General features: G+C 39.1%; 1 protein-coding gene across 6 annotated transcripts in view; it reads left to right on the top strand.

Moving 5' to 3' along the window:
* SORBS2 (sorbin and SH3 domain containing 2) overlaps positions 1–25,448 on the top strand; it is a 434,202-nt gene that overhangs the window by 178,883 nt on the left and 229,871 nt on the right. For all 6 annotated transcript variants that reach the window (XM_039539823.1, XM_039539828.1, XM_039539825.1 and 3 more), the window contains one exon: positions 9,844–9,973. The gene's annotated coding sequence lies outside the window, so the exon portion shown is untranslated. The remainder of the gene's footprint in view (positions 1–9,843; positions 9,974–25,448) is intronic.

The following is a 25,448-nucleotide window of genomic DNA, read 5'->3' as shown; positions in this document are numbered from 1 at the left end:
AATAATTCATTTAGGGGTGTTGCTTCTCTGATTATGAAGAAAACCATATAAACATTGGAGACACTTGATGTGGCTTCCAAAGAGTCCAAAGTCTAGCTGGAACATTTTAGAAAACATGCCCGGATGTAAGTATCACTGAATAGTTTGAGTTGCAAAAAGCAGACCTAGTCCAAGTCTGCCTTTTAAGGATTGTGGTAGTACTACATTTGATTGTTCTTTATGGCTACCTCCCAATTATCTGTGCTCACCAGGCCCTATATACTATCTTTCCTGGACTCTGGAGGGTAAATGACTGCATGCTTAGATTGTGTGAAAGAGACAGTGTAGTGTGAAAGAGTCTTAGAGGTCAATGACTGGGACTTAGGAGGATCCTGAGCTCTTTTAGCCTGTGCTAAGCCAGTGATTCATTTGACCTTGAGGAAGTTGCTTGACCTTGTGCTTCAATCAAACCAAGGTAGGAAATTGAGTGAAAACTCAGGGCCTTACTGAAAACCAGATGCGTACCTTATGTCTGGAGAACTGCAAATATAGTACCTATTTTAAGTGAGGAACAAAAATTGATCTAGGAATCTACAGGCCTGTTAGCTTGACCTCAGTTGAATGCAAACCCTTAGAACAAATCTTGAAAGGGAGAGTAATTAAAGATATAGCAGTAAACAGTAATTGGGATAAAATCCATGTTTTTACAAAAGGTAGATCATGCCAGACCAACCTGATTTGTTTCTTTGAAAAGATACTGCATTTTTTTGTCTGAAAAATTGTTTAGGTCTAATCTACCTCAATTTCGGTAAAGCATTAGATGCAGTTCCACATGGGAAATTGTTAGTTATATTGGAGAAGATGGGGATTAATATGAGAATTGAAAAGTAGGTAAGGAACTGGTTAAAGTGGAGACTACAGTGGGTCACATTGAGAGATGAATTATCCAGCTGGAGGGAGGTTATTAGTGGAGTTTCTCAAGGATCAGTCTTGGGCCCAATCTTATTTAACATTTTCATTAATGACCTTGGGACAAAAAGTAGGAGTGTGCTAATAAAATTTGCAGATGGCTAAGTTGGGAGGTATTGACAATACAGGAGAAGGCCAGAATGTCATACAAGAAGATTTGGATGACATTGAAAACTGGAGTAACAGAAATGAGATGAAATTTAATAGTGCAAGTTCATGCATTCAGGGACCAACAACAAGAGTCTTTGCTATAAGCTGAGGACTTGCCAGCTGGAAGCGTTGGAGGAGAAAAACTTGCGTGTATTGGTCAATCACAGGATAACTATGAGCCACCAATATGATGTGGCCATGAAAGAGGCTAGTACAGTCCTAGAATGCAGTAGAGATAGGAAGCATTATAGGTGGAAGTATTATTATCATTATACAAGGCACTGGTGAGATCTCGTGGAATACTGTGTGCAATTCTGGTCTCCCTTGTTTAAGAAAGATAAATTCAAACTGGAACAGGTGCAGACAAGGGCTTACTAGGATGATCAGAGAAATGGAGAACCTGTTTTATGAGAGGAGACTTAAGGAGCTTGGCTTGTTTAGCCTAACAAAATGAAGGCTGAGGGGGACATGATTGCTTTCTGTAAATACAGAGAGGTAATTTTCACACTGATGTAAAGGGCCAGCACATGGCCTAATGCCACCTTGATCCCACTTATGCACACAATGGGGCTAATCTCTTATGTTTAGCCTCCTGCACAAAGGTGAATGTTGCCCCCAAGTTACCATGGGCCCAGCCAGTGAGAGTGCTCCTATTGCACTCTCACTGTACCTCACAGGTTCAGGGCCTATGTCTGTAATTAAAAAACACAATAAGTGATCACAGCTCTGGCAGTAAAGAGAGCGTGTAAAGAAAAATGACCTTGTACAAAGTTCCTGAAACAATGGGCTGGCAGTACACACACAGAACTTGATAAACAATAGACTCCTGATTTGTATTTCCTGCAAAATCCTTTTATGCTCTCTCTATATTTATAATTTATGCTCTCTCTATATTTTTGTAATAATTTGAAATTAACATTCGAGCAGAGTCAAGTCTGTTTTACTAGCAACATAACTGGAATATTATGTCTGTACAATTTATCAGTTGAAGTTGCTGTTCACACAGCTTTTTTACCTTATGAGAATAAGGATAATTAGACTGATGCCAGTTAAATGCAATTGATGCTGGATGTGGATTAACACATATTATTGAGGAGCAACAATACATTTTTGGAGTAGATAACATGTTTTTGTTTGTTTAAACAAGCCTTTTGAAAGGTATTTCTCTTGATCCTGAGAATTTCCTTTCCTGATTTAATGCAATTATTTGGCATTCATGTATGTTTATATGGCGGGAGTAATGACATCACAAATTTTTGGAGGATGGTATCCTCGTGTAATGTCAGAATGAAGGTATCATAATATGTTTAATAATAATCAGAAACATCTAGTACAGTAGATCTACAGCCTGACTGAACAATGTCATTCACACTTCCTTAGACATCAGGAGTGAAATTCTCATCCCATGGAGTCAATGAAAGTTTTTCCATAGAGTTTGATGGGGCTAAGATTTCACCCTAGACCTGGTTTTCTGAGAACGGGATTGGCAGGGAGCCTGGAGTTCTCTGCTACTCATATCAAAGGTGACATAAGACTTGTTTCTTCCACCTGGACTAGAGGTGTACTTGCCTAGGATTTTGGGATGCCGAAAGTATGCTGGTTTGTTAAATGGCCTGGGTTTTTTTCCATGGGACCCAGTGCATGTTGTAATGTGTGAGATCTTAGACACTAAAGCTAAAGAATAGTTTCCCACGCTTTCAGAGCTGATGACTCCTTTCCAGATTAAGAATGTTTTTGTGAGTGTGTCTAACAAGAATCCAAACTGTGAGCAGGTGAAATTTTGTAATTATGACAATACCTGTTAAGTATGATGTCTGAAAAGCAAATTTTATAAAGGAGATGCCAACTAACAATATGTTGGATGAGTCTTTCTTATAGACAAAAGCTGTTCCATATAAGATTGGATAGAGGAAATAACAGACTTAATTCATTTTTAATTGATGATCAATATCTAATTTTTATTGCAAGCACTGAAGAGAAAACTGTCTCCTCACGATACAAGGAGGAAAATGAGAATCGAACTTTCAAGGCATCTGCAAGTAAAGCTAGGTGACTAGAGAAAGTCAGTTACAGAATTTTTTCGTGAGAGATACCTGTCAATTTGTCTTGCAATGATCCAGTCAGAGCTGATGAGTCAGTAACATCTTGGATGCGGGGTCGCCTGATCCTCTTCTTTCACATAGGATTTATTAGGGAAAATAGTACTACAGCTGGTCCTGCAGTTCCTTCAGACACTCACTCTCAATAGTCAGATGCTCCCTGATAATTTCTGGCTGGCTCCTCAGTTCCCTCCACAAAATCTGAGCCAAGAGGAAACTACTACAAGTTTCCTATTTGTGCTCAGGAAGACCAAATACAAAGTTTTCTGACGAATCCTGCATGGACAGAACATTCCAGTTCCAGCCCTGGCAAAGAGAGATCAGCTTGTTCAACAAGGCAGGCTAAGCAATAACACCCAAATTGAGTTATTGATGGAATCCATAAAGGGAGATTGATCATTAAGAAAAACCTTCACTTCTGCTCTTAATATGAAGAGATGAATTAGCTGTCCTGAGGTGAAGTGCTATCTCACTTCATCTGGAAAGTGGAGTTGGTTGTCAGAGGAATCCATGATGAGAGCAATGTTAAAAAAATCAAAAATACATTGCATGGCCTTTAATGAAGTTCACTACTTTATAACCTCTGTAAAAACAGTATATTTCAGACATCTAGGCAGGAAGAGCTTGGGAGCACATAAACTAACATTGTGAGGCATTATGTGTAGTGTTTTTCATCCGTGTGACTTGTCTGCTATTCTTATCTGTCAGTACCTTGGCACCACCCATGCAGATTGCAATCCACCACTCCCACTGGGTGTGGAAATCTTGGACTGCTTCCTGCAATGTCTTAAATAAACTAGTCTCTTGTTGTGTGCCCTAGCAAAGCTGTATATAAGAGAGTGTCGGTTTTAATAAACAATTGGAAACATACCTTGCAACACTAGGCAGTATGAAGCACCAGATATATAAAAGGGGATAGAGAATAAGATGGAGAATATATTATTGCCCTTGTATAAATTGATGATATGCCCACATCTTCAATACTGCATACAGATGTGGTCTCTTCATCTAAAAAAAGATATACTGGCACTAGAAAAGGTTCAGAGAAGGGCAACTAAAATGATTAGGGGTTTGGAACGGGTCCCATATGAAGAGAGATTAAAGAGGGTTGGACTTTTCAGCTTGGACAAGAGGAGACTAAGGGGGGATATGATAGAGGTATATAAAATCATGAATGATGTGGAGAAAGTAAATAAGTTATTTACTTATTCCCATAATACAAGAACTAGGGGCCACCAAATTAAATGAATGGGCAGCAGGTTTAAAACAAATAAAAGGAAGTTCTTCACACAGTGCATAGTCAACTTGTGGAACTCCTTACCTGAGGAGGTTGTGAAGGCTAGGACTATAACAGCGTTTAAAAGAGAACTGGATAAATTCATGGAGGTTAAGACCATTAATGGCTATTAGCCAGGATGGGTAAGGAATGATGTCCCTAGCCTCTGTATGTCAGAGGGTGGAGATGGATGGCAGGAGAGAGATCACTTGATCATTACCTGTTAGGTTCACTCCCTCTGGGGCACCTGGCATTGGCCACTGTCGGTAGACAGGATACTGGGCTAGATGGACCTTTGGTCTGACCCAGTATGGCTGTTCTTATATTCTTATGTTCTTATGTTATCATTTAATTCATCAAGTTTTTGGGCATCCTCAGCCATATCACTAATATGGTACAAAAGAGTAAAGCATAGCAAACATTTTTGGACAAAAGTTTTTTAGCAGAGAAAAGTAGATCTGGATAGACCAAAACACTTTGTGAATTAATTTCAAATTTGTCTAATTATTTTGTTGGGGGTGGATTAAAAAAAATAAAATTTTAAAACATGCAATATTTCCATTTTTTAAATAAAAAAAGTAAAATAAAGTCTCAAAAAGAAAGTGTTTCATTCAATCAAAAACAGAACTTTTACTTTTCAGTTTGCAAGAACATTTAAAAATTAGTTGTTTTTTTCCAATTTTCCCGCCTGCGATCAGCCAGTGAATCAAATCAGTTGATTGCACAGCAGTACATAATGGTACTATTTCGAAAAAGGTATTCTTTAGTAGCTGTTCAGGCCCTATGCTTTTTAAAACCTATGGAGCAATTTAGAGGTCTTTGGAAATTTTTCAAAAAATTTAATAACTGAATGACATAACCCGCCCCTTCCCCCTAATGTCCGTCACTAGATACGGTAATTTTGTCAAGTGTCTGTCATGCAACAGATAGTGCTGACCCCTGCCTGTGGTTTTGAATGAATTGATATAGAATTATATATTATATACTTGTCACTGTATTTCCATGTTTTCTCTTTTCTTTCTGAGCAGCTGGAACAACTGGCCACTCATTTTTCACTAAATGACCCACCTTTCTGAATTACCCCTGAGCTCCAGCAGAGACTGAATGATACATGAAATTCAGTTGTGTAAGGCTTAGCACTACTCTTTAACCATTACATCTTAACTGTCCGGTGTCCAATTCAGTGCCAGGTTTCTTCAGGGCTTGTCCTTATTTGCACTTTTGTTGTTTATATATAAAATGTTTTGTATGGGACTTCTGTTTTATATAAGGAAATCCAGACAGATGGGAACATATGCAGATACAGGTTCAATATTGTATTAGCTGAAGCTCTAGCAGTTTGCTGCATACTCTCTCATCTTTCACTGGACTACACTAATCCACTAGCTGGAATTCTCAGGTTAAAACAATATGGTGCATGTCTTTAAAGGTATATCCTGTTACAGAGCTGACATTGTTTATACATTTTTTTATTACCAAAAATGTATTTATACTTTTTTCCAAATGTTTGTTTTTGTATGACATCCTATGACCCCCCTGAGCTTCCTCCATGACTCTCAAAGGGCTTGCACATTATCCCAAGGGTGCTATTCCTATACATAAACTTGTAGTTACTATTATATTGTCACTCTTCAACCACAGGCTGTATTGAGGTGGAGCATATGTGGAGAGACTGGGCAGCAGCAAGGGACCTCAGAGGCATTCTGGCTGCCTTGGCTAAAAAGCGAAAAGAGAGCTCAGTTCAGGAGAGAGCGCTATGGCACCCTTTTACAGGGTATAGTATGGGCTCCACCTCTCTTGCTCTGCTCTTCTCTCTTTTTTCAGAAAGGGATAAGAGAGGTGGCCCCAGCTGTACCTTACAGTGGCCCTTTTGGAGATAGACTTGTATTGAGGATTCGAATAGCAGCCAGTCTCTATGTATGAGAGAGCTCCTTGCACATCATCATCTACTCTTGCAAATAAGCTCCAGGGCCTAGTTCTGCTCCCATTGAAATCACTGGAATTTTTTGCCATTGTCATTAAAGGGAGCAAGGTTGGGCCCTCTCTCTGGGTTTTTAATGAGAATTTATTTGGTTCACTGTCGTCAGAGTAGCACAAAGGCACAGAACTGGGGAGGGGATCTGCCCCAGTGTTGTTTGGTTGTTGATGGGTTTTTTTAAAACTCTTTTCTGTAATCATTCATACAGCAAAATGAGGCTGTCAATATAGGAGAATTATGTCAGAAATAGCACTCCAAGGGTGATCATAAAGTTGTGTAGAAGTAACACTCACAATAATAATAATAATTAATTTACACCCAGTTATACTGTGCTTAAGTTATGGGATCTGAACAACTTTCAAACTAGTCTGCGAAATTTTCCAAAGGAGGAACAATTCTCCAGCCATTGCATACAGACAATTCCCATTGATTTGTCTCGGAGTTGATCATTTGCAGTGGCTGGAGAAGTAGGCCTAGGAAACTGTTTCAGGTGAATTCCTACAATTATTATATGTTTCCCTCAATAACTGTCCCAAACTCCCATTATCACTAATAGAAAGTATGTAGATATTTTCAAGAGACAATTTTCTCTTGTGGTGACCCAATGTTACAGTTTTAATCTATCCAGATTCTTAATGTGTAAATTTAAGATCCTGGAATAGCTTGTCAGACTTTCTCCAACACTATCCAAATATGGAATTGCATGAAGCCTTGAACAGGATGTCTACATGTCTATGCTCAACATGTATTTTTATTATTTTTCGTTAGTTTTCATTTGTTTGTACTGATTTCAATAGAATCATAATGCTCCAGAAAACCGTTATACAAATGAGTTTGTGTTGGAGTTGCTAGTGTTACTGAAAAGGCAAATAACGCAAATAATATTGTCTGAAAAGTGTAAGGCAACAGTCTTTGCAATGATGACAAGGATCTGGTTATGATTTTTCTTACTTCTGCATCTGTGCTTTTTGTCTGTTTTGCTAACAAACATAAGGATGATCAGATCTGGCCTGGAGAGGGCCAGATGGTATGTACATTTTTAGTAATATTTACAGAGTATAACACATTTCTAACTAACCATCATCTGATAAGATTTATATCCAGTAGCTGAAATGAATGATTAACATATACCAAAGCAGTACTACTGAGCAGGGATAATAAAATACTATAAAAGATAACAGGTATGTTATGATTGACACAAAATAAATTGCAAAGAACATATAATAAACAGTTTAAGGTGCCAAGATGGAATATGTGCTGATGGCAAATCAGGGAGCTGAATGTAGTGAATGGCTGTCTTCTGAGAAAAATTGTTTCATGAAAGATATATAGCACTGCAGTAGCAGACATTAGATAATCTTACTTCAGTAATAATTGGACATTAAGACATAGCTTAAATGTTGTATGTGTCTAATTTTTTGGGAATACATGTGAGATCAGGATTTCATCTGTATGTATCCGTACTTGGTGGTTTGACCTCTTAACTACCATAGGAATGTATTATTGAGTATGTGATGACTAGAAAAGTGACACATTAGTGGCCCAGTGCATTTGTTTTATGTATTTACAATCTAGATTGTCTGTTCCAACTGACATGCCCTTAATGGGTCACAGGTTTGTATCTGATCCAGCATTCAGAGTGTTAACCCAGTTTAAAAAAGAAATGTAAAAAGCAAGAACTGGGAGTTCTTAAATCTTAGTCTGTACAGTGATACCAGTGTATAGTATAATAGAGCTGAACTCTTCTGTACTTCTATGGATGAATGTTTGTGGTAAGATAGTGGTCCTAGATTGATTTGGCTGACATTCAAACAGTTGAGAAGGTGATTGGGCATCTCCTTTTTGTAATATTTCCTTCATTATTATGTGTGTGTCAATAGGAACTGACAACTTGGAATGAAGCAACAATAATGCTTAACTTAGCAGTCAAATATTTAGTGGTTATGTTGTTAACAATTGTTCTTAATGGGGCACTACAATGGTGAGGATAAATTTTGTGAGAATCCTTCCCCTTACATAGAAGAATAGGTTCTTTTTCATTTTCAAACTTTGACAACTTCATCACTGTGATTGCTCCTGCATTATGATCTGTGAGCATGTTGTTTTTAATTGGACATTTGCTCATTCACATTTTTGTTTAAATTGCCAATATAAAATTGCTTAACCACATTGGTGCTTTATTGGATTGCTGTATTTTTGTCTGATATCCTGATTCAGGCATCAGGGAATACATTCCTCAAATACCAGCCACTCTCATGCCATACATCAAGAAATCAGAAGCTGAAGCTGTGCAATGATTGAGCTCATAAAACCTATCCAAATAAACAAACCAGTTAAGTAAAAATCTGAGCTAGATTTAAAGATATAATAAAGCATTTTATAATCTACCCCAGCATGGATTTGTTTCGGATTCAGGTTAGAAAGTAACTTCAGATCACTATTTTTTTCCTTTTGACGGAAATAACAGCCTTGTGAAGGGCAGTCCATAGTGATTTGGTGGGATGTGAGAAGTTGTCTTGATGATGCACAGTAATCTGCTTGTCACAGTTGGTAGGAAAAGATTTATAGAGGACATCCTGAAAAGCTGCTTCACATGACGGAATAAGTGATTTCAGTTCACTATTGTTATCTGTAAGCCCCAAAGAAACTGGCTTTCATGCACCCTATGAGCATGAGCGTGAAGCTAAGTTTTTCTGTGATCAGTAGCCCAACCTGAGTAAATGCTTTGTTTTCCTTGTCATTTTTTTCAGAATGTGGGGACAGGTATGTGGGTAACTCCATCATGTCACTGAATGGTCCCTGGTCCTTACTAAGATGAGCTACAGTCTCAGGCTGCAGTTCAAAATATTCAGACATTCAAAAAATAGCACACTTGAAACTGAAAATTTAGATGCAAACTAAAAATAAACTGCTGGGAGACTGGATTGCCATCAGACACTGACATCACCTAGATCAAAAAAACTTGAATGCAAAATGAGGAAATGAGAAAGCGCTTCCAGCTCAGAGAGAAACACTTTTTGTGGAGATGGCACAGCATCTTCAGTGGTGATTAAACTTGAAACTACTTTTCCATGCTAAAAGAAAATATAGTGGTTCATTTCCTGAGCCCAGAGGTAATATAGTCTTAAAGGCCACAGATGTGTGTGTTACATTATTTTTCTGCATCAATATTACTTGTTCCTTCTGTTTCTTTAAATGAAAATTTGGACAATGCACAAAGTTGTTGTTGTGGGTTTCCTGATTTTTATGTGTGTGAATGTTTTGCATTTTCATCCGGATTGTAGGCAAACCCGTCCGCTGCTGAAAATAGCTCAAATGCTCCTAGAACAGTAGTACCAGCCAGCAGCTGAGATTCATTTACTCTTATCCCCTTCCCTCTTTCTCCCCTACAGATTCCTGGATTTGACTTAAACCTTTGGAGTGCAAACCTTCAAAAAAGGCTAAATAAACAAGATCTGCATGTACAAGGGCAGAAGCACTTACTTCCTCTGCACTTGAGAAACAGCCAAGCTGGTCCGTCCGGTAAGTCATATATTTTCTTTGTTTAACATATGTTTTGTGTTTTCTTACTGCACTCATGACTGACCTTCCTGATGGTCTAGCGAATGTTCAGAGAGAACCTGCCACTTATTACTAGTATTTCTCAGCTATATGTTCTATTTCTGTGTATAAGTGCAAACCCAGTTATGTTATGCAGAACAAGAGTCTAGGTCCTGCTTTACTGACCCTTTTTTGAGGCTCTCTGAAATATTCATCTAAAGTTATATGCACTACATTTTAGAAGGGGCTGGGTTTTAAATTTATTTTAATAATTTAGCTCTCAAGTTGTTGTATCCAAATCATAAGAGAAGATCTAAAGCAAAACCCCAGGTCACTGTATTTTTGATTTCTTCCTGCTTTTAGTATTTGAAAGTTAGTAGAATACAACCAACTATCTAAGTAAAGAGAGTTTCTCAATTATAGCACATAAATCCTTAGTGTTTAAAAACCATCTTTCCCATTGATTGGCTAGTTTGCTTGCTTGTTGCATGTGGTGCAGAGACAATAGATAATCTAAAATGTTGACACGTTCAGTGTAAGATTTAATTTTTCTTTCCCTGATGTTAATGTATGCACTAGTTAATCTGTGGTGTTGGCACGTTTACCAGCAGGCTTCTTTAACCTACTCATAAATTATTTCTGTAACTGCCCTTTACTCCATTATAAGGATATTTGATGTGGCTTATCGTTTCCAAAGTACTTTGATCTGTGTACTTCCAACATAACATTTATTTTGATTATAGGATGTTAACGTATCTTTGGGGGGGGAAATGTTTTGCTATGGTGAAATGACAACACCTCCTGAATAAAAACTTTGATTTGTCTACAACATTCCTGTATTCTTCCTTACTATGACCAAAATGAAGAAAATGTCTAAAAAAGCAAATCCAATTCTTCCATTTCTGAGATCTATCACTTTTTCGAGCTTTGATGATCAGCTTCCTGCTGCACGCTATAACTTCTCTAAGCAAGAAGCTAGCATTAAATGACAGCTTACACAGACATAGTCCATCGGCTCACATACACTGTGGACCACTGGCTTACCACAATTACTATGTTTTTGTGTACTGTATGCCTCAGTTCAGCATAGTTGGTTTTTCAAACTTTGCCATAGAAAAATCCTGGAATTAGCGTTCACATTTTAAAAAAAAAGTTTATTGAAACACTGGGCCATACGTCAAAGCAAATCTACATTTAAAAATACAGTATTGTTCTGTATTAAACTTTTCATGAGGGGAAAGCTGTCGGGGTCAATTCTCTTATTGAAAAGCTGTGACTGGGTTTCCTAACTCGTTTAATTTTACAGAGGGGCTTTTCAGTTTACTTTTTATACAAGAAAAATTCACATAAAGTTTTATAAAGCGTGTATATAGTTTGTATTGTATAATATATATTTTGGTAAAAAATATAGACTTGTATAAAATTTAATATCTTGGGTGTCTTGTGATATTTGTTCAGAAATGCAGGTCTAGGTCAGAGCCCTATGCTAGTGTTTCCCACTGCTATGGAACACCTGGATCCCATTTCTGGACTCTTGCTCCCCCAGGCCACCACATGTTGATAATTCTGGGCAGGTAGCAACCTCAGAGCTGTGTAGGATTTGCATCACTCAGCAGACACACCTCTGGCTGATTGACTCTTCCTCACCTAATAAGGGCATTCAGACAGCTAGTGAGGTGACGCATAATCATCCAGTGACCTGGTTATTTTGTCCATTTAATTTTATGACTAAACCACCTTGTCAGCTGACATTCTGGTCTCTGACCAAAAGGGATCAACTGGCCGGTGCCTCTCCGCAACCATCTGTCCTCCTTTGTGCCTCAGTGCTGGGCCACCCCAGCCACCTTCTTCCACCCACGTCTCATAAACCGCCTCTTCTCCTCATCTAGAGCTCTTCTCTCCTACCTGCTCGTCTTCCTGAACAATGAGCCTGTTGCCTTCTGATAACTCACCAAAAGGCCCCACTTCCTCTTCCCCCAGCTTGAGCACTCTTTCCTCACTGATGTACCCAGCTTTTCCACCGTTCAGCAATGACTGCTTGTCTTCTCTGCTAATAATTGTTAGGTAGGGTGAATCACCTATAGCCCATTTGTGGATGTCCATTATGAAGAGGTTTTTAAGGGTCTCTGAAAGGAATACTGTTTAGACAGAAGATTGGCTGCTGCAATGTGGCCCCCGGTGAAGTGGGCACATGCTTGGAAGAAATGTGTGATTCTCAGCAGTCCAACAGAGTCTCTTGGAGGAAAAAAATACAGCAAAACTATATTATTTGCAAAACTTTCCAAATATTATTTTTTATCAGAATAATATTTGAGTTATGTAAAGTAAGGGTGAAGGAATATCTGTAACTGGGAATTTTCCACTTTTTCCATTTTAAAATGATGAAACATTTCATTAAAAAAATTATAGTCAAATAAAATTGCTCTGGAACTGAGACCAAATAATGCTAAATTTCAAGGTAGCATTAATTTTTATGATCAAGTAATAAGCTCCTGCAATTAGGAGTCGGTATGTGAAATGCTGACACAACCTGAATTGTAGTGGTGTGAATGTGGCACTATAAATAAATCAGCTGAATGAAGGAAGTCTCAGGAGAGCAGTGGAATGTCTTTCTTTGCTTAAATATACCTCTGCATTCATGAAGAACACACAGTAACGTTTTGTGCAGGTTTCTCCCTTTGACAGTGTGTCTTTGTTCACTCTCCAAAGGTGATGTCAAATATGTCAGTGAAAAAATAATAAACTTCCTGGTTTGCATTTTTTATTTTACTTAACTGATCTGCTCCGAGGGAGCCTTGTAAGTCCTGAATAGTCTAGCGCTGTTACTTGTAATGCAATGTGTTTGGAGAGTAAAGGATCACTCAGAGCAGTCAGTGTTGGTTAAATAAACAAATGGGACCTGTCACTGCTGTCTGTATAAATTCAAACAGGGAAGTATGTGTAAACTTTTGATAATGGAACCTACACGTCTGATCAAATAGGACATCTCAGAATTTCCTTGATTTGGTCCCGATGTACAGGTCTATTTTCCAAATACAGCGATTGCTTTCAGGATGTGTTGCTTCTAGAAACAATTAAGGTTCTATCCTGATAGCTAGGATTACTTGTATAGTAAGAATTTTTCATGCTGATAAAGAATTTGAATTCAACATCTGTTCTGCCATCGGTGAGCTTGGGTATCTCCCGTGGAGATTACTGTGAGTTACACACACTTATCAATAGCAGAGATTAGTGGGTATTTGTTCTAACTGAATGTTGTTTAAAACTATGTGACCATGTTGAAAAACCGAAAACAAGAGTATTTAAAAATGGTAGAACAAAGTATGCAGGATGGCTGAAATTCATCCATTGTGTGGAGGGCAGCACACTGCCCTTTTTATTACTTAAGGATCAGACGGGAGATGCACCAGGGTCAACTGGCTGAGCATGTCTGACTACTTACTGCAAGCCACAAAAGTAGTCTCCACAGTGGGCCTACAAAGATCAGCACAGAAGGTTGAGGGTAACAGTGGATAGTTCTGGGGCAAGCCCGGGGCAATGGTTCAACATTGACATAGATCAATTTGCCTTAATACCCAAGACAACTTGTGGAGAGGGATGAGGCTGCTGTTGCACCCTAGTAGTCGAGTAGGGATAGCAGCTGCAGAGAGCTAGTAGCCGTGCACTGGTGGCACTTCTCTTACATAGAGCTGGAACATTCAGGTTTTATGTAGGTGGAATATATTTCATCTTAAGTGATTTGTAAACTTGATTCTCCTTTCACACCACAGTGGAAGTGAGAACAGAATCATGCTCACTATTCTTTATTTCTATTCACTTGTGTTATGGAAAAGTCCAGCACTGAATGAAGACCAGATAGAGCTGTGCTATTTGACTTCAACAGCTGAGCAGCTATTTGTCATCTAATAAAGTCACATATTCACAAATTATGTCCTAATGTAGCATCATCTTGTTTACTTTGTCTAGTTGCACTGTTGCAACTCATCATTATGTAGAGCTGTAATATTGTGACATGATGGCATATTATGTAAGAACTTCATCTTTTCTCCCTACATGCTGGCTGCTGGGAAAGGGGCTCCCCTTTTTCTCGTTCCCCATTACTGCCTTGTGGGAGAAAAGGACATATTTCCTCTCCCTCATCTCCCGTTGGCTTGGGAAACACTCTTACCTCTAGAGGGACTCCAGTCACTTAAGAGCCAACAGAGTGCCCTTAAGACAGAGGGTCTTGGAGAAAGACATGTAAGAGCCCTGATGAGCCTCCTGCAGTTTGTGGGGAGTGATGGTGACAGGTGCCTAATAAATGCTTGTAAAAGGAAGTGATCAGAAATTCAAAAAATGTTTGACAAACATAATAATTGGAAATAGGTGTATCAGATAACGTGAAACACAAACTGACCTAAACCTTCAGCCAGAACTCTAATGGCACCCAAACAGGACCTTTTTCAATAGTTTGGATATATGTGAAGATCTTTGTTTTTTATTTTTCTTATTTTTGTTTTCACAAACCTTTGTACTTCCAGGTTCCAGTTAGACCCGGAAGCAGAGGTGCCAGTCTTTGGAACTTCAGACTTTCAAACTTAGCCTGTTACTAATAATTATGCAAACTTGGCCAAAAATTAACTAGGGCTGGACAAATGTTTCTGTTGGAAATCTGTGCCCACCTGAATATGCCCTGTCAGATCCTGCCAAACATTTAACATGACAGTGCAGGTTTGGGGAGCCTTGGAATCAGCTGGCAGAACTACTTGTTTCAAGCTATTCATTTATTGGGGGTTTGGCTTTTGTTTGTTTGTGAATTATCTGGGGATCCATCATGACTTGAACAAACTTGATTTTTGTTCATAATTGTTCTAACAAAACTTTAAAGAATATATTTATGTCTATTGGATTGTCACAAACTAGTGAATGTTTAAATACACTCAATATTTTGAATTTGATATGCTTGACTGGTCAGCTAAGTCACACAATGTAGTTCTTTGAATGGTTGCCGATATGTATTCTGCTCAGGTGTGCATGTGCCTGGCACACAGCAGCCGGAGAATTTTGCCTAGCAGTACCTATAGTGTCGGTGCTTGCTCCCTGTGGTTCTAGACTTTTCTGTGGCTACATAAGGGCAGCATTGCCCCAACTCTCTTCAGTTCCTTCTCACCACCCTCAGCAGGAGTCAGGGCATTCTGTCTCTGTCTCCTCGGTTTGGGGACAGGCTCTCACTTTTACTGTGCTGGGGGGTACAGTCACCACAGACAAATGGATCCTAAGCACCATGAGACCAGGTTATGGCACACAGTTCCTGTGCATCCTCTTCCCTACCCTGTCCCTCTTCAGGGACCCCTCTTAACAAGACACTGGTCCTTCAGCAGGTCCAAACTCTGCTTGTACTTGGAGCTACAGAGGAGGTTCCCCTACAGCATGGGAAAAGTGATTCTATTCTGGGTATTTCCTGGTCCCCAAATCTAAAGGTTTATCCTCAGTCTCCACAATCTTCATAGATCATATGGAATCTCATGTATCTGAATTATCACCCTAGCAACTATCCTTCCCATGTTGAACCCAGTAACTGGTTTGCTGCCCTAGACCTTCAGGATGCTTATTTCCATGTGGCTATCTTCCAAGCCACAGGAGTTTTCTGAGATTTGTTGAGGCAGATCAGCACTATGAGTTCACTATGCTCCCCTTCAGTCTGTCCTTACTAACTTGTGTTTTTACAAAATGCCTAGCTTACCTCAGAAAAAGAGGTATTCATGTTTCCTATGGATGATTGTTTAGTGAGAAGCAAGACATCTCCCATGTCCAATTCACACCATCTCTTTTATCCTCTGGGTCTGATATTGAACAGAGAAAAGTAGAAATTAACACCAACTCAAGAAATCAAATTCATTGGGGCCCTACTACTTTACCAGTTTAAGAGTGTTTCTGCTGAACTAATGATTTCAAACACTTCAGCACATATTTCTGGCACTACAATCTCAACCTTAAACTACAGTCTGAGTACGGCTAAAGCTACTAGGTGATATGGCTGCATGCCCTTACGTTGTCCAGCATGCAAGGCTACTCCTTTGCCCTCTTCAAGTGTGGCTGAAGTTTGTCTATCACCTGAGTTGTCTTTTGCTGGAAAGTCTTGTCTGAGTGCCTACAGAGATCCTGGGCTCCTTTTAGTGCTGGAGAGTTGAGAGCAACGTATGCCAGAGTCTTCCCTGTACACATTCACCACCAATCAGGACTGTTGTCACTGACGTCTCCTCAATAGCACATCTAGGGGTTTGTGGTCAGAACAAGAAGCTTTCCTCCATATCAATGTCTGGGAGTTCTAAGCCATTTACAATGCCCGCTGAGCCTATTTGGAATAAAACGGGGGCAGGGTGGTTCATATATGTTCATAATGTATTATGTGAACAAGCAGCGAGGAGCCAACCAGCCGTGTCAGGAGGCAACAAAGTTGTGCAGTTCTGCAGCAAGGAGAGCATCACCTCCCACAGCCACTCACTTAACTGGGGTCCGGTTCCAATGAACAGATCACTTCATCAGGAATTTCTCCCAGAATCATGAATGGTCTTTGGAGTCCAGTGTGCTCAGGTACATCTTCGCTGAATGGGGCATTTTGACTGTTGATCCCTTTGCAATGAGAGAGAATAAGTGTTATCAATTTTGCTTTTGAGCGGGTCTCAGTTCAGACTCCTTAACTAACTCTTTCCACCTCAGCTGGAGATCAACTCTGATGTACGCCTTCCCTCCAATCCCAGTCATCCCACAGGTCATTCTCAAGATGAGGTTAGATCATATCAAACTGATTCTCATTGCTACAGTTTGGCTAAGGCAATGTCTGTTCTCTCTGACCTTCTAAGTCTGTCAATTTGACACCCCCCCCATATCGCTTTTCCTCTTTAGTCCAACCTACTAACTCAGCACCATGGTGAAATTTTGCATCCAACACTCTACATCTCACGGCATGGACGCTACATCGCTAAACGAGGAAGAACAATGTTCAGAAGTTGTTCGACAAGTGTTGCTTAACAGTAGGAAGTCTTCTAGTGGGATGACTTATTTGACCAAGTGGGAACATTTTTTTAGTTCACTTGTTCAGGGAATTAAACTAATGCTGGCCTGCCTGTATTCAGGACATTTTGTAGTACCTGCATCTTCAGTCTTCTGATCTCTCACTCAGCATATTGAAGATACACTTGACCGCAACCATGGTGGTGAGGTTTCTAAGGAGAATCAGTTGTCTCTACCTGACTCTGTAAGAGCAGATTCTTTTGCTGGACCTTAATAGTGTCCTGGATGCCCTCATGGGTCCTTCGTTTGAGCCCTTGGCAACTTGTTCTCTGTTCCTCCTGTCCCAGAAGACAGCCTATCTTGTAGCTATAACATCTGCAAGGAAAGTATGTGAGCTGCATGCCTTAATGGCAGAGCCACTGGTGTACAGTTTTTCAAGGACAATGTGGCCAAACAGCCATATCCAAATTTTTTAGCAAAAATGGTTTTGCAGTTTCTTCTTAACAAATGATTTATCAGTTTTCTTTCCTAAACTGCACTCTCAATGTGCATGAACAGCGATTTCACACCTTGGGTGTGAGTCGATTCTGGGCATACTATCTGGACAGAACTAAGCCTTTTTGGGCATTGCCTTGTCTGTTTATCTCCTGTGCAGATTGGATGAGCGGTGAGGTGGTCTCTGTGCAAATGATTTCCAAGTGGATAACTTCATTACATCAGCATATGAAGTAGTTCAGACCATGCCCTCACAGATTGTGGGCTCATTTGATGATGATAACATTCCTCAGTGATGTTTCAGTATTGGACATTTGCAGGGCTGCTCTCTGATCTTCTATATGTGCTTTTACCAGACACTGTGATTACTACTATATCTAAGTCAGATGTAAACTTTGAGAAGGCAGTCATGCAGCCATTCTTTGAGCAGATTCTGAACCCCATTTTCTTTGAGTACTGCTTGTGAGTCACCTAAGTGGAATATCCATCTGCAACCACTCAAAGAAAAGACAGTTACTACACTGTGTTGTAACTTTGTTCTTTGAGATGTCGGTGCAGATGTTTATTCCACAACCCACCCTCCATCCCCTCTGCTTTGGGGTCTCTGCTCCTGATGTTTGTGAAATAACTGAGGGAGATCAAGGCAACATTGCTCTTAAATAATCGGGTGGGTGGGATGAGGCTAGAGCCACAGGCTGTAAGCACTGCCTCTACAGGTACTGCTAGGCAAAATTCTCCAGCTTCTATGCACTGGGCGCGCGCACACACACATGAGTGGAATACACATCTGCATCCACAGCTGGAAGAACAGTTACTATACAGGAAAGTCAGTCTTTTCCCATCCCCTAATTAGCTTGGACTAATCTTTGTGAAGAGAAGTAGTACCTGAAGAAATCATTCGGACACTGAGTCTGTTGAGGAGAGAGCAGAGTGTCACACTGTAGGCAATAAGCAAATATTGGATATGTTAGATCATTTAAAATCTTTCCTTTTCTCCTTTAGCACAAGAATGAATATTATTTTTGGATTTTTTTATAAAGACCCCAGAGAAAGAAAAATAAGTCAGATTTATTGGCTGTCTTGAAGATTTCTCATTTAGTTTTCTCTTATTTGTTTTTTATTATTATTTATTATTCTTACTTCCACCATGTGTGTATGAGTGATGTATATATTTGACGGCGAGACATGCATTTCCAGATCAAATACTCTTTTATTTTATATATATATAAAAGATAGTTCCCAAAAGTATATTTGTATTTACTCAAATAAAACCTCCTTCCCAAACATTTTATGAACAAAGTCATAACAAAGTTGCACACGCATCTGTGGAAAAGCTAATAGGGAAGGATATTTACATGATTGGATCATATTACAAGTATATCTTCCCACTATTCACCCATCTCTAGTTGTGATGTCATCATATTGTGAAACCAGCCCAGAAGACCTCACGTTCCAGAAGTCTAACTCTGGATAGTAGGCGTTAGACATCCAGCTCCATCTGACCAAGAAGAACACTGTGCTCACCAAGACCATCCTTACAAACCTGAAGGAGATAATCAGCTGCTTCACCACGCCAATGGCTGTCTTCTGGCATATGAAACTTATGGGCTCACAGATCATTGGCTATATGAATAGAAAATGGCACATACTAACACTCTGGAGATAAATTTTAGCATTCATGGTGTGCTGATCTTATCCCAATATCAACATTCAGAATCTATTTTCAATTAATGTCAAATTTTAGTGACTACCACCAACAATTGGCTGTTTATTTTTACATATTAAAGTTGAAATGTGCCATTTATTCTATAAATTATTAAAAATAAAATCTGATGCCTGCATCAGTAATCCCTCTGATTCTGGCATTATGGGAGTGGAATGGTATCTTGCCTTATTTACATCACTGCTGAAGCATATATTCAATTATTTCAACTCATTCCGCCCCCTTCAAATTCCTCATTAGTGTCTTTATGCACCCAGACAAATTACATAACAATTGTGATATCCAGGCTGGCTAATTTCACATCAGATGATAGTAGGCTGTGTTCCACAGTGAACAAGAGGAAAAACTGAGTATTAAAATAAGGCATTGAATGGAAACGAAACAAAACAAAATGCCCTGTAGGCAGCGTATGCAGTTAGCCACATATGGATAGATTTTCTGACAATAGTCTTTCCACTTGTATTTTTTTCCATTTTTTTTCCTTTTGACTGAGAGCTTAACAGCACATCTTCATTTAACACACAGTTCTTTCTCTAAAGCCGTTGCTATATAATCTTTCAGTGCAAACACTATTCATGTTCTGCTGTGTGAAATTACACACACTGATGGCTAACACTTGTAAATTCCTACCTGAAAACAGTGATAATTTTTTCACTAAGGTGAGATAAACTGATAACAAAGGTCTGTATGGATTAACGTCTCATTAACTCTTTTTATAACAATTTGTATTTAAATGTATTTAAAATACATTAATTCTGGCTTAGCTTTTAATATTTTATATAGAACTTTATGTAGTTAGTGAGAGTGCATATATATATATATATATATATATATATATATATATATATATATATAAAATATGTAAGCAGAGTCAGGATGAGCTCCACCCTGACATCTGGTGGTGAATTATGGCGAGAGTGGAAAAGAATTTCAGGAGCTGATCTTGTTTGCATAGGCACACCCACCCTGCTTAGCATAGCCCACGGCAGCCTAAAATGGTAACTTTGACAGCTGTGGGATCCCCAATTTCTCTGTTATTGGGGCAGGAAGAATAAAGTGTTGTTACCCTGATTATGTGAATGAGGGACTATGAACCTGTTTTATGACAGAGGATCTCACCATCAACTAAGTAGCACTCGCTAGACAAGGGGCATGGGTGCCAAAACCCAGTGAAATGAGAGAGGTTGGGGACTGGTGTGTGTAACTGATGGTATGGGCCCTTTTTGAGGGCCTGGAACACTAATTGCACTTCCTCCTCTCTCCATTGTTGAAGAGCAGAGCTAATTTTGATTCCATTAGGAGTCCATGTAGAGGCTGCTGAGCTGAATTCACTTTGGGCCAACGGTGCACCAGCACTGGGGCTCCCCTACTACAAGCTGAAATCACTAAGAGCTGAAATCACTAAAAGAGCTAAACTTACTGAGCTGAGACCACTGAGTGCTGTGTTAACTAGTGGGAGAGCCTGAAGATCTATTGCTAAGTGGCTGGCAGAGCGGAGCAGTTTGCAGCACGGTTGGAGCAGCCCCCGGAACAGTGAGCGGAGCTGAGCTGAGCAGTTTGCGGGACGGTTGGAGCGGCCCGTGAAGCAGAGCGAAGCAGTTTGTGGACCGGCCCACAGAACAGCGAGCGAGCATGTGCAGTGGTTTGCGGGAACGGCTGGAGGAGCAGCGCAGCTAGTGGAGTGGAGCCGGTCATGGTGAAGGTTGCAGCAGAACTCCACGGAGAGGCGGGGCAGTCGGCCCCGGCCCACGTATGGTGCCCCTTACTACCCTGTGTGCCTCCCCCCCGCATTTCCACCCAGGCTGGGGAGGGTAAAACTCTGCAGATAAACTTTTGAACTCTGGGGCAGTACTGCCCAGGGACAGAGACTTTTGGGTTTGGACTTTGGGGTGATTGGACTTAAGACCCTAAGGGGAAAAGGACATTGCCAAAACTTATTTGGTGGGTCTTTTGCTCATGGTTTATGTTATGAATCCTGTTTGTGGTGTTTCCCCAATATGATGCCACATTGTTTACCTCCTTTATTAAAAGGATTTTGCTACACTCAGACTCTGTGCTTTTGAGAGGGGAAGTATTGCCTCCTAGAGGTGCCTTGGGGGGTGGTATGTAATTGTCCCAAGTCACTGGGTGGGGGCTCGAGCCGGTTTTGCAATTGAAACACACACATTCATAACAACAGGTGTGGTGCTGTAAAAACTGCCTTAAAATAATAAAAATTAAGAGAAACTCCAGCAAGATGAGTGAGACTTGGTAGGTCTGTTAATATTAGTAACTTTATAATTATAAAACAGGATGATTACATGTCCATGCAGAGGGAAGGGAACTTTTGCTGCTATTCTCACTGAGAGATTCTTTTTATCTTAGGCCAATTGGTATAGCGAGTAGAGATTTTTTACTGAATCATTTCTCTTTTTTGTTTGTTTGTTGTAACAAAAGTCCACCCTGAGAAACACTGAACTAAAAATTTCACCATGAAGGCAGCTCAAATATTCTTCTTGTTAATTGACAGGATATAGGGGGAAAAAACCTCCTTGAAAGGGCAGAGAAGTTCATTTGCTTCAGCAAGGGCTTTGGTGTAGTGACCCTGCATTTTCAGGGCAGTTTCTCTGCCTGACAGTTCGAGGGCTATAGAGCAAATTTCTAGAACTCTGCCTAAGAAAGCACATATTGTACTACCTAAGTGAAGAAAGGTAGCTCCCACCTCCCTCAGGGATTGAGTCACATCTTGTGGCAGCCATTGGAGTCTAAATCCATTTATGAAGTATGCTTCAAAGCAATATCAATAGAAGATCCTACAAAAACCATCCACGGGGATAGTACGAGGCATATACAGGAGGCAAGTTTTAAATATACCTTTTAAGTCTTAAAACACAGCATTATTTTTGCAGTCAATGAATGGGGAAGGAGAACAAAAATAACTCATGAAGCTCTGTTTGTAGAAGGACAGTAAAAACATAGCATGTGTACCTGTTGTAGCTGCCCAGACCTAGGCAGGATTGGGGCTCTGCATTTGTGCATATGTACAAGCATTTCCACGTACCAGATCAGTAACTACATACAAATGAGAGAACTGGGGCGGGGGGGTGTTGGTGTTAGTGTTAGTGGTTACAGCACAGAAGGCCTGATTTTACTCTGCCATGAGTTCACTTTGTCACTGTAATCAACTCACTTAACCTTATTGTGCCTTAGTTCCCCATATCTGAATATGGGGAATAATTATTATATTCATCTTCATAAAGTGCCTTGAGATTTTTGGATGTGTAATGCAAAGTATTATTTATTAGTGCTTGCAAATGCATGGCTTTTGCAAGTACAGTGATGTATGTGTCCTGATTGTATAATTATTATGTCTATGGTACCATAAAACATGTATGTCATTCTGCCTTGAAAATTTGGCCCTATGTATACCCAGAATATTCATTTTTAATAATACTGACTTTCATATCCCTGAATAGTTTATAGCACAAATGTGTAAGTGTTAGGAAAGTTAAAATAGTGTGTGTTTTTCCCCCTTGATCCTGAGCTGAATGATTTCTGGACTTGTTTCCTAATAGTGAATTTCATTGTTAATATCAAACGAATAAGTAAGGTCCAGTCTGACAGATACTTCGCTTATACTTGTTTTTTTTAAAGTCACTTTATATATTAGAGGTTGCAGTTGGCTTTATTACAGCATTGGTGAGTTATATTTTCAGTCAGTGTAATCTCAAAGATGAAATCCTTGTTCACAATAAACCATTTTTGACATATTGTATTATTTAGCCCTCATTCAAAAACTGACCCTTTTAAAGGTGCAGTAGACATACAGGCCATGCTTGTTTGCAAATGCCATGAGACATTTTGTCTTGAGTGTGTATAATCCCTCCTGGACAGTATAGTTCTATGCTGATTGCAATAGCAGGTTGTGCCTAAATAGCTTAAAAATATAATTGAGCCCAGCAATAGTAAATGTTATGGGCCTGATTCTGCTTTCACTGGTGTAAATCAGGAGTAACTCCACTGAAGTCAAAGGAGTTAGACCAGGGTAAAGGTGGGGAAAGTAAAATCAGAAATAGGCTTTCTATGTTTTGAACATTGCTGTGATGACAAAATTGCTGAACATGTAACTAATGGAAACAATGTCTGTCATTCCCTCGGCTGCTGTAAATCCTTCACCTGGCTTTGCCCAAAGTTGCCTTTTTTTTCTTCATTTGGATTATTTTCAAAGTTCAGACAGAGACCTGCACACTTCACTTAGTTTCTCTAAAATTAAGGGTGTTTTTTCCCTTAAGTCCCACCAATTTGTCCAAATATGTTCATGAATTAATTGGCAGAGCAACTGGGTTCTTACTGTGACATTTCTTTCCAGTGAATCATTAAGTGGAATGAATATTGTAGCTAACAGGGCAGATGTCTTACTAGTTACATTTTTGTCCCTTTTCCAAATTATTTCTTCCTCATTACACAACTGAAATTTTGGCTAAAGGAGTACCAATAGCCACAGTGAGAATAATGAAAACTGAGAATTTCTTAGTACTGAAAAGAAGAGATCAGCCACACACATTAAGGACCTTGGAATTTGCAACACAGCTATAACAAGTAATATATGGTCCAGTTCTGCCGTCTTTGTGTTGTGTAGTACCTTATTTCACAAGTAGTCACATTGATTTCATTGAAGCTGCTCTTGGTCTGAGGTAAATGTGGCAGAATTGGGCTTGTACTGATCTAGAACCACAGGTATTTTTTTGCTCTTAAGCTACACTGAATCTAGATAGTTAGATCTAGACATCTATCTGTTATATTCCTGAACGTATTTTTTAGCTTACCAAAATATTGTGCCTTGTAAGAATATTATGAATATTGATTTTCAGTATAGTCCTCTGTAGTTTATAACATTACTGTTTGTTCTGGATTGTGTTCCACTCCATCACTGGAGAAGATGTGCAGAAAAATCAGCTATGTAAGTGACTCAGCCCCAGTCCAAAAAAATCTCAAATTTGTTACCCTCCTTAAATCTGGTAAACTAGTGAACTGCTTTCTTATAGAGCATAAGTATGAGGTGATGGTAGTTGTGCTTTCCCTCCTCTGTTGCTATTTGTTTTAAGTTATAAACCATGCAGGATTGTACTGGAGAGAGATTCTTGTCTGGCAACATGCAATTATTGATTGATGGTTTCAACTGTGGTCATGTTCATCAAGTTGGAAGGTTAGAGGAGCAATCCACTTCAAAACCAAAGCCAATACCATTTCAGTGACCAAACACCTGGAGCCACTTGCGTGCAAAGTGACCATTATTTCTCATTGGATCCTGAGGAAAGGTATGAGGTTCATATCTGAAACTAGGCCTCAAAAAGGCATCAGTATTGCTGCCCAGTCATCTGGCTTATTCTGTCTACAATGTAATTAAATTAGTGAAATGTATTCTAAAAAATTAAATTTAGCCAAAAATAGACTGTGATAAGCCCTGGATGCTTGAAATGTAGTGAACTGCTCATCTCTGTAGGCCACCAGATTTCATGTGAACCTGCATAACAACAATGGCCTTGATAGCTTTTCAGAGAAAAGCAAAATTTGTACATATGTTTTATGCACTATTTTTTATTTAACAAGCTGTGGCAATTTCAAGTAATTAAATTTAAATATACATGTTCTGTGGAGTGTGGTTCATGGTGAGAATCCTCACAACAGAGCAGAGTGGATTTGATTTTAAATCAAATTGATTAAATCACTAGTCAGGAAGACTCGATTTAATCATGGATTTCTACATAAAAGTGCATTCTTGTTGGTTGTTATAACCTTAGTACATTTTCTTCACAACTCAGAGATAGATGTAGGTTTCATTTTTTAGAAGGTATACACTATACATTTTTTAAATGATTTATTTTGAAAACTTTTCAGATTAGTTTTACAGCTATATCAGAAAATGAATGATTGTTTGGTTATTTCATTTACCAAAGGTATTTGAAGCAGATATTTATGAAGTCACTGGGAGGTGAACTATCTCCAATTCAACAGGGTAATATTAATATTTGGAGGATTTTCTTGCCATGCTGTATTTGGAGGAGATCATTACAAGACAGACATTTAAATTTTATTTAACTAAAACAACAATGTTATGTATTCTGGATTTTTTCTTCAACGGCAAATATAGTATTTTAACAAAACAAGCATATGAATTTTTGAATTTAGTTAAACATTCACATTTTTTAAAATCAGGTTTTGTTTTTGTTACAATTGTTTTTAACTAAAATAGTTAAATAAAATATT

The sequence above is a fragment of the Mauremys reevesii genome, linkage group 5 (genome assembly GCF_016161935.1).
Source record: "Mauremys reevesii isolate NIE-2019 linkage group 5, ASM1616193v1, whole genome shotgun sequence".
NCBI lineage: Eukaryota > Metazoa > Chordata > Testudines > Geoemydidae > Mauremys > Mauremys reevesii.
Note: the sequence above shows the minus strand (reverse complement) of the source record. Positions and strands in the feature narration are given on the sequence as shown.